The sequence below is a fragment of the Protopterus annectens genome, chromosome 5.part1 (assembly GCF_019279795.1).
Source record: "Protopterus annectens isolate FY-2018-M chromosome 5.part1, PAN1.0, whole genome shotgun sequence".
Lineage (NCBI taxonomy): Eukaryota > Metazoa > Chordata > Ceratodontiformes > Protopteridae > Protopterus > Protopterus annectens.
Window position 1 is genome coordinate 25615553 of NC_056736.1, and position 12229 is coordinate 25627781.

Here is a 12229-nt window from a genome sequence, read left to right on the forward strand (position 1 = left end):
AGAGAGAGAGATAGATACATGTCGATATATACAGATATACATATATGTAGATATATAGGTAGGTTAAAAACCTCTACACATCTATGGAGGTACATATAAATGTATGCAATAATATATATTATATATCTATATCTATATACATATATACATATATATATATATATATATATATATATATATATATATATATATATACATATACATACATACATGTGTGTATACATCATTTGAAGTGTTCAAATCTGAGTACAACATGGACCATAGCAATCACACATTCTGCCACCCCCAACAAATATGAACATAACATATGAAGAGTATATGCCAATACACTATTACAAATATGTTCTATGGACATGAGCCAAATAGGAGTAGTCACCAACACAACTACAATGACTGCAAATATCCATGTCAGAAATACACAGACATCTTTCATTTAGCAAAACTTTAGTACATTGTGATGTATTGCCAAAAGAATTCAAGGACTAACATTACCTGCATGCTGTACATGAAGCATTTAACAGTGCCTTAATGAATCAGCCTGCAATTACCATAGTATTAGTCCACTAAGGGATAGGTGTTCACATAGGGAAAGAACACCTACACACATATAGAATATGTATAAAAGCAGTTCCTACACACCTGCATCTGCTATGTACACAGACCAACATCTCTCCCACAACCAAACTAATGACAAAAATACATATTGTCATACCATAACCAATTATTCACCTACTGTACGACATCTGCTGAAACCATGACATATCTGGACACAAACACACTAACATGGCCCTATGTGAAATAGTTGCTGTTATACAATGGAACAGCTACTGATGTTACAGGGTTTGTTTGAACTAATCCTGTTTCAGAGGGTTGAAAAGTAATTACACCAGGAAGTGTTACCAATTACTGATTATCAGCACAGTATGATACACATTTACACCAAACTAAAGATGTCTGGTGAGCACACTGTAAACCCCCTAACATAATATGGAGAGCCATACAGCCTTGAGCTGGTCAAACATCTTGGCCAGACTGAAACATATGCAGAAGTATTAGGTACAGACAGACCTTGCACAAGTAGCAATGTTCAGATATATAACAGCAGTACTCACATTTAGACTAAATCCTCTAGGCATTACACACAATATATTTGCATTTGTCACCATATAGCTATTGCAATAGATTGCTGACAACACTTCCAGGCTGTCTTCCTCACAAGTAAGGCAAAGAGACAATGCCCAAGTGGATTACTCAGTTATACTCCACTGTTTCCATGGTATTGGCTAATGGAGTAGCTGCACAGCCAACATACATGTAATTAACCACATCGGACCACCAGTTGGTGATCAGGATAGCACATGTTACTGATCTCTAACTATAAAAGGATGCCTTGTCACTCATTCAAACCATCTGTATATACCTGCAGAACAGTACAAAATACCCAACAGAAGATTGAAACAAACCGAAAAAGATTAAAATACCAGTCAATAACACCTCCAATTACTAAGAAGGTATATATAACATTTAGTATGTCTGTGTCTGTAGTACCTGCTCTGTAATACTTACAGTGCAATCACTGCATATAGTGGAAATAGTTATCTTGTGGTGATGCATTGTTGAGCAGTAGTAATGTTTTCTATGTGTGTACTGCTGTAGGTCACAAGGCAAACTCCTCATACACCACAAGGGATGATATATATGGACTTGGAATTCTCCATTTTTTTTCCAGCCAATGTCAGTGTCAGGGTTGGTCCAACAAGTATGTGCTATAACAGGAGATAGTATATGTTGATATATTGTAACAGTAGACATATGTATGGGTGTATTAGTAAGGTGAACATGTCAAAGGTGGGCTTACTGTACAAATGTGATTTGCATTGTTAGATATTGTGCCAATAACTGTGTAATGTACAGTATTCTAGGGAGATCTGTATTACATTTTGCATAGCATTTCTGTTATGTTATGCAAACATTAATTATGTCTATTGGCAATTACAATACTCAATAAAAGGATACATATGAATTGTAGTCATCTGACAGTTTAGCAGCATGATAGCAAAGAAAAGTGGAAGAGCTAGGTAACTATCCATGCACATAAGACATGCAATATCCACCTCTCTAGTATTGTTTGCAAGCAAAAACAGCTGTTCATGTGTACATGTTATGCAAATGTGTAGTGACTCTTGTTACAGGGCTGGGCCAAATGGCTATGCACATACCTACATAGAGTGGATATTGAGAGTAGAGACACACTGGTTGAACATTCAGGTTTGTGTAGCCTAACCTCTCATTGCCAACCTAACAGCCACTTGCAAATACTGTATGTAAGGTTGTGCACAGTACAGGTAATGAAACAACTTGCATATCATCTTTAACTCCAGTGTAACATCTGCAGTAGGAGTGTAAGATGTAGGAGACTGCTTCCCATGTGTAATAGCTGCTTCATAGGTGATGGCTTACACTATTTGATTATATCCTGATCATGTTGATAGTGGCAACAGAGTCGATTGATACTTGACTCTGTTTGGGGAGTGGATGTCCGTGCCCAACAGAGCTCATGGTTCTGGTGGATATGTGAGTATATACCCAGAAAAGGATGCAGACCTGTTGACATTTGCATCATCTGTAATCAACTATCAGGATGTGATGTGCTCCTCAGATGAGGATTGCTGCTAAATGTAGCTACAATGTTTCTGTTATAGCCAGTGTTGTCTCGTCCATAGCACAAATATTTACATGTGAGCATCACTGTCTAAAACATCTTCATAAGCAATAAGTAAACTAAATACAGTACTTGGTATTTGTAGTACTGAATGCTCATACAGGCATGTCCACTAGTCAGCTACTGGTGTTTACTAATGTCAGCTTTGTGTATGTGACCATCCTGGGGGAATGTAACTTCTATGCCATGTACACTGCCAAACTCACCTAACACCACACCACACCCCACACATTGTCTGGGATGCAGCTACAGGGATAAGCTTTAAGGCAGTCCAGTCTACAGCCACGACTGGACTGGAAAGTCATGAAGTGTAGGTTAACACATGCATCTCATCACCACAACCAACACATACCCTTACCAGAACACAGTAAGGACACCCACACATACCACCAGAAATCACATGCATTCACAGAGGCTTCTAAGTATCTGGCCAAGCAAGAGACCTCCCAAGCTGGAATAGACTGACAACATAATACACAAACTGTAAGACATAGTTTGCCAAATTGTGCCACCCCTCAGAACATGTGGCCAGAAACATGCCCAACAGTTCACATTTGTGAATAAACACTCTAGCACTATGTTACACTCCGAGCTATACAAGGGCAAGCTATACAAGACTGCCTGTCTGCCATGATTAGCCACACACCCATACACTCAGAACACCTTTTGGACTATACACATGGCTCTGGCATATTCCATGTTGTTCTGCAGGACCTGTGATGCAGTAGCCTGGACTGCATGGAAACACAGATGTAGGAACTACCAGGTCTTGTAGCCCATGCAGGTATGTCCCAAGGCCAGGGTAGCATTCTGCCATTGGCCAGAATGGTACTGCACTACAGGGACAAAAGGGTTGTATTCCACAATTGTCTAATGTACAGGTGTAATTCAAAGGGTATCCAGTATCTTTCTGCCTAGGATAACATGGTTGACAGACCATGATGCTTTGCCAGACAGGGCCTGCACCTGTCACCCCTGGGAATCTGGATACTGGCTAGTGCCTTCATCATGCAAAGTTCAAGTGAAAGTCCACTGCTGTAACAGACAGCCAAACAATAAACTGTGGGGCTCGCTACTCAATGATACATTTCAGAAACTCAGTATGGACTCACTTACTTCAATCCTTAACATGGAGAACATATCTGTGCAGTGACTGTGATATGGTTCAATGCTCTGGATAGCACCCCTGCATGACCATGTTATAACACATACCTCACCTCTTGGCCATTATCCTTTATTGGAACACATAGATCACAGGTGTGTCCATATTCCTGAAGGGTATGTACACCCCCATGCCAGTTGCACTTGCATAACTTCAGATGCATTATGCTGAGCAACCACCTTTGTGACAAAGTGGAATCCAATTTGCACCTTGCGACAGATCACCCACCATGCCTCAGAATTTGCAACTGTCATATTGTGCTGCAATGGGGAATATTATGTTTGAGACAGAAAATCATAATAATGGCTACTCTCAACTATCCCATTATGAACTGGGAAGACTCCTCATGTACCAACACCTGTGCTCAATGCATGTTGGATTTCATTGACCCCAATGACCTGGATCACCATAGTCACACAAAAAGGGCTAACATTATGCTACAGATAGTCAGTCTCCAAAGCCAGTGTTATGCTTCTTAAGAGCGACGTGGTGACTTTCATGGCACCCATGCAGATGGACAATGCATGTGTAAATGCTGAATCCTGCACAAATGCACTTTAAGCACTCACATAAGTGCAGTGATAGTGCCATTTAAACAGAACCAAGATTCAACCAAACACAAATAGGAAGGCAAACAGGTGGTACCCTGCCTTAAACTGTACAACAGAAGGTAGTAACTGTTGCAAGAATGAACATACATGAGTGGAGGTGATCCCTGGTCAGCCTCAGTAAGATGCAGATACACCATATAAAGCCACACAAAGCTACTGTGAAACTAATCAGCCACATATTATGAGGCCAACCACAGAGCATTCTATAGATGTGTCATGAATCATAATGGCAACAACAAGACCTGCCATCTTCACAGCACTATGACATGAGAAGTACTGCACCTACAGAAATAGCACTTGTTCATCCAGATAGGGTCTTGGATAACCTAAACCCACTCTCACCTCCCCCCAACAGGTACACATATTTATATATCCATGTACACTACAGAGCCTATGTAATAACAACTATGCAGGTACAAGCTGCAACTCTCTAAAGCCATACATACAGCTTGCATGGGACCTGTCAACATCCCAGGGTGTATTTTACACAAATGACAAAGCAATTTGCTCTCCACATACACATCATGTTCAATCATAGCTTCATGTCAGGCTGTGTAAACACTGAATGTTGCATAGCAACAGTTTCACACCCCACAAAGGGGGATTCACCACTGATAATGGGGAATAGTGCACTACTACTACCCTGCTGAGTCTGGTCTATAAGGCCATGAACCTTGATCAACTTATTTGATGTAGTCAGTACAGATGTAGATGACAATAAGGTTGATTCACATAGCATATCATGAACTTGTCAGGTCTTAGAACACCATCACCCATACTGTGTTCCAGCTACACTCAGTAAACTAGGTGTATATTCCTATGTCACAGGATTGGTTGGCAACTGGACTACTGGCAGAAACAAAACTACAGAAGGTGTCTGACTAATGCACACACATCAAACCAGTGCCAGCTACAGTAATACATGGTTTATTCCTGGTACTCCCCCTCTTTATTATCTATACCACACAGACTAACACAGAAGGCATCTGCCTATTGACGTTTGCAAATGACTATGAGCTAGGAGCAATAGTTGACTCAATGAGTGCTGCGGGCAACATACAGAAGGGCATTTTTGGGTCAGATGCGTGGTGTGTGACGTATGGCCACAATCTGACAGCTAAGTATTGCATTGACATCCCCTATGTTAAAACATTATACCCATGAACTACCACCTAGGCAGCGGTCAACATAATGGAAACTGTGTGTGTATGGGATGCAACTGGACAGTAGTCTTTCCTTTGATAGTCACTTCACCACACCAGTCAGGTAGTCATAATTGGCATCCCTAATCATGACAGGGTGCCATCCATGAATATAGAGATCATTGTTCAGCCATACTGAACACTCAGTTGACCCATAATAGATCACATACTTCCTTTAAGGGTTATTGGCCATGTTCAGATGGCCTAAACCGGCCATCCCAAATCCTAGTTCCACTATGTAGCATGATACCTACCCTGAATAAAGCCATGTCTAACCCAGAGATGTTGGACATGCTACACTCATACATCCTGATTTCAAATAAACACATACTTCATGGACATCCACCTGCCTAGTACAAGGATCATAACATGCCTGATAGATCCCTGTCCCATACACTTTACATACTCCTGTCATACTATGCATCCCTGTCCAGCAAAGCTGCACATCGCCCCTCTTTGAGACATGGAGTGATGACTGTATGGCAAATATATCAGTAACCCTGTGGACCAGTTCTGTGGCACTGTCTGAACTGGCTACTGAAAGCTACCTGTCTGGTGGCTACAGCTAGGTAACCTTTCAGCTTAGGCCCATAAATGGCCCAGGGCATATAGCCTACTAGTTCAGTATGACCATACATCCCATAGTTGATATCCAACCCTGCAAATACCATCATACTAGCCATTGTCCCATGTGTTTCACAAATGCAATACAGGTAATACATGGCAGGATGCTATACTGCTGTACAGTGCCATGTAGATGTATATGGCAAAACACATGCATGTAAAACTTTCCATAAGCACATCTGCAGGGTCACAGGTCATGTCCCTTAAGGCTGTGTATGACTATATATGTGACATATACACATCATTAAGGTCTCTTGCATTAATGTGAACACACCCAGGCATGTGCTGATAGGTAAAGACACAAGTACAGGCAATCAGACATGCCCACATCAAGAAAACATCCACATGGAGTATGAACAATGTCATCACTTGACACACATATATATGGTGATAACATCAAATCACCAGTAAGTGTTCAATGTGTGTGAGTTAAACATGTCAGTGGTGTTAGTGTCATGCAGATTTGCAAAGACATATTTGAATCATAATAAATGTGATACACATGTATGTGCAGCTGTACTTCTGTACTTCTCTGTGAGTTACTGTGACCTGTCTCCATCATTATGTCTTCCAGGTATGCTGAGTGCCATGCTCCCACCATACACCTGCTTGGAGGATGAGGTCCTCATTCCATACCTCCTTGGCAACCATAAAATACTCTTCAACCATGTGCCACAGGATGCACAGCAGCAGGATGCCCAGTGGGAGGAACTTTGCAGGAGGGTAAATGATGTTGGCAGCCACAATCACACCTATCATCTGGTGCGCCGACACTGCACAGCTCATTAGATGGGTGAAACCGTGCAAATGCAATCACCAGGGAACAAGCTGCAACAGGTGGGGGGCCACTCACCCAGCCCCCACTTACACATACCGAGGAGCTACTGGCCAACCTGGGGACACCTGCAGAACTCCACAAGCTTTAGCTGGAATTGTGGAGGTGGGTGCCTCACAACCACTGAGCCGGGAGTTTCCTGGTAAGTCACCACTGCACATAGAACACAACTATAATTCATATAGTTACATGTGTCACTGTACAATATACATTGTATGCAAGGCATGTATGCACACATGCCACATACTATAGTTTGCTACTCTATGTATGCACAGATGTGCATACTCCATAGTATAGCCTATTGTACTGGCTTATGTGCTAACATGCACATTGCACCCTGTAGCTTTCACACAGGTGTGGATAATGATCTTACTGCTGTGACACTCCAATTTAGGTACCTCTGGCATTTTGTAGTAACAGCAGCCTGTTGCAGGTGAGATTGTTATTATTTATCAGGCTTGATAATGCACAGATCATCATAATCGCACGCTATCTGCCATGTGGCCATTTAACACACGTACACATAATGTATGGTGGTATGACTGTTGCACAATGTCATGTGCTATCTGACATGTCCATGACATTTTGTGAGTTGACTGCAACACTGGTTAACTATCCTGCAAAACATGATATCTCTCATCCCAAACATAACCACCCTTTGTTTGCATAACCCTGTCCTCAGTGAAGCATATGCCATCTATGGGTGTATGTCATATGGGACAACACTGACATGTGGAATAGATTATAGGTTCATAGGTAGATACTAGGCTATCTGCCCTAGGCATTTATAAGCCTAGCTAGAGTATATTTGGCTTCCGCCTTCCTATTAGATTAGCCTACTGTGCCTCTGTAAAGTAGGTCACAGAAGGTACCCTTTTAAGATTAGTTTACTGTGCTTCTGTCTAGCAGGGACACAGAAGAGATCCCAGGGGTGAATTTGCGATTTCCCATCCACATGTCCAGATTTCTCTTGAAGAGGGTCTGCGAGGGGCTATGTCTAATATGAATTGGAATTCTATTCCGGAGTGAGGGGAGCCTCTGGGAAGTGAATCTGTCCCTCCAGCATGTCCTATTTATTTTTGTGCTGAGGTTTAGGTCCCTGGAGCATCTAGCTCTAAGGGACTTGGATTTTTTGAGGTGGAGCATGTTCATTAATTCTGGGTTTGACATGGCTTTGTACATCAGGCATAGATCACATTTGAGTAGGCGGTAAGCAACTGAGTAGAGCTGGAGTTTCTTTAGTCGAGCTGCATAGGACATCTGTTTGTAGTCCATGATTCTCTTGGTGAGGTACTTTTGGGGTCTCTCCAGTTGCTGCAGGTGTCTGGTAAGGTACATCCCAAAAGGGGCATTGTATTCAATTATGGGCCTGATGAGTGACAAGTAGAGGGGCACAATGACCTCTCTTGTTCTAGATGCGAACCCTTTCGTGATAAGGTGGGCTATATAGAAGGTCTTTCTAACCACTTTGGCAACGTGATTATCAAAGGAGAGATTACTATCTACGTTGGTCCCCAAATCTCTAATTATTTCTTCCGTACTTAATGGATTACCACCTATGTGGTAATTTGTGCACCTGTTTTTCCCAAAGGGCATGACTATGCACTTTTTAGCATTTAGCTTGAGGCCGTGGCTCTGGCACCAAGCATCCACCTCTGTGAGACCCTTTTGGAGGATGGTTGTGTCAGCTGGAGATTCGATTATGGCCCCCAGTTTGCAGTCATCTGCAAACTTTGTCAGCCATAATCCCCATGTTAGCCTGAACCTCAGAGAAGTATATACCGAACAAGAGAGGTCCCAGAACTGAGCCCTGTGGGATGCCACTTGTAACTGTTTTGGATTCTGACATAGCACCTGCGATTCTGACCATGTGGGTTCTATCTCTGAGCCAGTTTGCAACCCATCTTGTGATACAGGGGTTGATATTTAAGCTGGTAAGCTTATTTATGATGCCCGAGTGGGGCATTGTGTCGAACACTTTTGCAAGGTCCAGGTAGGCTGTGTGGACTACTTTGCCCTCATCTATGGCTTTGGTAACTGTTTCAAAGAAATCAACTAGGTTTAAGAGGCAAGATCTGCACTTAACAAAGCCAAATTGGGTAGAGTCCAGTGTCTGGAGGCTCCCAATGTCTTTGTTTATGAGTTCCATGATAATATGTTCCATAGCTTTACAGACCAGACTAGTCAGGCTTATGGGGCGATAGTTTCCGGTGTCCGTTGTGGCACCACCTTTGTGGAGTGGGACCACTGTAGCTGTATGCCATTCTTTGGGTACATATCCTGTAGTAAGGCTAAGTTTGAACAGTGACTTAATGTGAAGGTTCAGTTCTTCTTGGAGCTCATGTATGACACAGCCTGGGACACCATCCAGTCCCATAGATGCTGTGTTTTTTGCTTTGGAGAGGGCAGCTTTCACCTGTGCATCTGTGATGTCAGGGAGGTTACATTCAGTTGGGATAGGCATTTGCTCCTTTGGGGGGAAGGGGAGGAGAAGTTTGTGCTGAATCTGTCTGCCAGGATGTTGGCTATGTCTGTAGGTTTGGTATATTTTGTACCATTATGCAACAATTCAGAGCATATCTGGGAGTTTCCACCCATGTTCCTGACATAACTAAAGAAGGCCTTGTGATTATCTTTAGTGTCTAGGCCAATTTTTCTTTCGAAGCTGGCCTTTGATGATTTTATGAGGGATCAAAGTTTCTTGCTAATACTGATCAGAGATGCCTTCCCTTTTTGGGATTTTGCTCTGTCATGTAGTAGCTTCCTCCTTCTGTTGTATAGCTGATTTTAGGCCAGGGTCCACCAGACCGGTCTCCTGTTTTTGGAGGAGTGAGTCTTGGTTTTATTTGGGATAGCACGATCCATGCATTCCTGCAGGTGCTCATAGAATGCATTTGTAAAGGATTCTGCGGATCGGGCTGTATTATCCTCTGGCCCAGGGGCTTTGATGGATTCCACCTCAGTCTTGAGAAGTGCAAAGTTGGCTTTTGAGAAATTCTTTACAGTGATTTCCTTGGCTGGGGGTGGGGACGGGATATGGATGTCCAGGGAAATTTGTTTATGGTCTCATCTTACCAATGAGGGGTTTACCTCTGGTGTGGAACATAGAGTCCCCATGTTGGTGAAGACCAGGTCCAATATGTTGTTCCCTCTTGTGGGAGTGGTGACTAGTTGTTCCATTGCATTAGAGTTTATAAATTCAAGGAACCGTTGGGCGAGGGTGTTTAGGCTTGAGTAGTTTTCCCAGTCAATGTTTGGGTAATTGAAGTCACCCAATAACATAGTGTTTGGAGAGACCTTCATATTCGCCAGTGTTCTCAGGAATGCCAAGTGGGGTTCCTGTAATAGGGAGGGTGTTCTGTAGCAGGATCCAAACTGAAAGGCAGTTTTTCCCGCTGTTAGTTGCACATGGATGGTTTCCGATGCTTCGTACAGTGCCACTAACCTGGAGGTGCAGGTATCTTTGATGAATATAGATACTCCCCCTCCTTTTGTGCTTCGGTCCGAGTTTTGGGGTCGAAACGCATGGTATGAGTTATAACCTGGTAGTGCTGGGGTGCTCTCAGGAGCCTTGAACCAGGTTTCTGTTACTGCACAGACATGGATTTTCTCCATACTGAGGAGAGCCTCGAGTGCGTGCATCTTGAGGTTTAGACTTCTGGCATTGAGTAGCATTACCTTTAGTTTTTTTATCCTTGGGTTGTCTATGGAGTTGGGTTTGTCCTTTGAGCCTTGCCTAAAAAAGGCACTATGGGGGTGGCAAGAGCCTTGGCCAGTATACGAAAGCCTAAGGATGACAGGTGCAAGCCATCCCTAGCGAAGCAACGTGGCTTGTCGAGCATGTCATCCCAGGCAGACAGACACTGGATCCCCTTTGAATGACACCAATATTTTAGCCAATTGTTGAAACTGATCATTTTGTCTTTATACTGTGGCATCATGCTTGGCAAGGGCAAGATGCTACTCAAGGTCAGGGTCATACCAGCCTGGGCTACATGGTCAGAGAGCTCCTCTATGTCTCTTTTCATGTAGTTCAGGGAGGTACGACTCAGGTCATTCACACCAGCATGGACAATGATGGAGTCATACTTGTACTTGCTTTGGAGTGAACTGAGTGCTTGCATTATGTGGCGGATCCTGGAACCCGGCAGGCAACTTACAGTGACGTTCTCCTTGTTCAGTCTGGTGAGCAGGGCGTCAGTGAGCCGGACAATAGAGTCCCCTATAACAAGTGTATTTGGTGTGTTGTTTGGCCTTAAGGGCTGTGACTGTGAGGCACACTGATTTTGTGAGATATGTGATTCATGGGTATTGTTGAGGGGTGGCTGTTGCTTGGATATCTGCTTAGGAGGTCTTTGCTGTTTAGGCATATTTTTATTTAGAGCCTCTGAGTATGTTTTTGTGTGTTTATGTGTTGGGTATGCAGATGCAATAGGTCTGTGTGAGACTGGATTTGTGGTGTGGGTGGTTACCTTTTCCTCCTGACTGACTGTGCCAGTCTTGGGTTGAGAGAGCTCTGCCTTTCCAGTTTGGCTGTGTAAGTGCATCTCTCACATGTATTAGAGTTTGTTGGAAGGAGGAGAGGGTTGTCTGTGTACATAAGGCAATTGTAACATTGCCTCAAAATTCCCAGATTCACCAGCTGGACTGGAAAGTAACCTTGAAACTGACCCTTGTACATGCCTATCACAACCATTGGACAAAACATGTTTACACATGGCCATAGAGAATGGCCACAGACATGAAGTAACACACACAGTAGAAGGGATGTACATGTGTGTACACCCTGTTGTACATTGGCTTGACACAATACAACTATGGCCTTTGCGTAATGGTGATATTGCAGATGTGACACACTAAACATCATACAGGCCCTTGCACAGCTTGTGTAGGCATGACATCAAACTACCACATAACATGTCTTGAACATCTTGAGTGGTCATGACATGAAAGCTTTCACTTATACAGTATCCAAATACATACATGTGTTGCACAACATACACATACAACCACATCAGGCCACAGATACAGTACATTCACCTTGCTGGTGTCAGACATCCCTGTCATGATTGC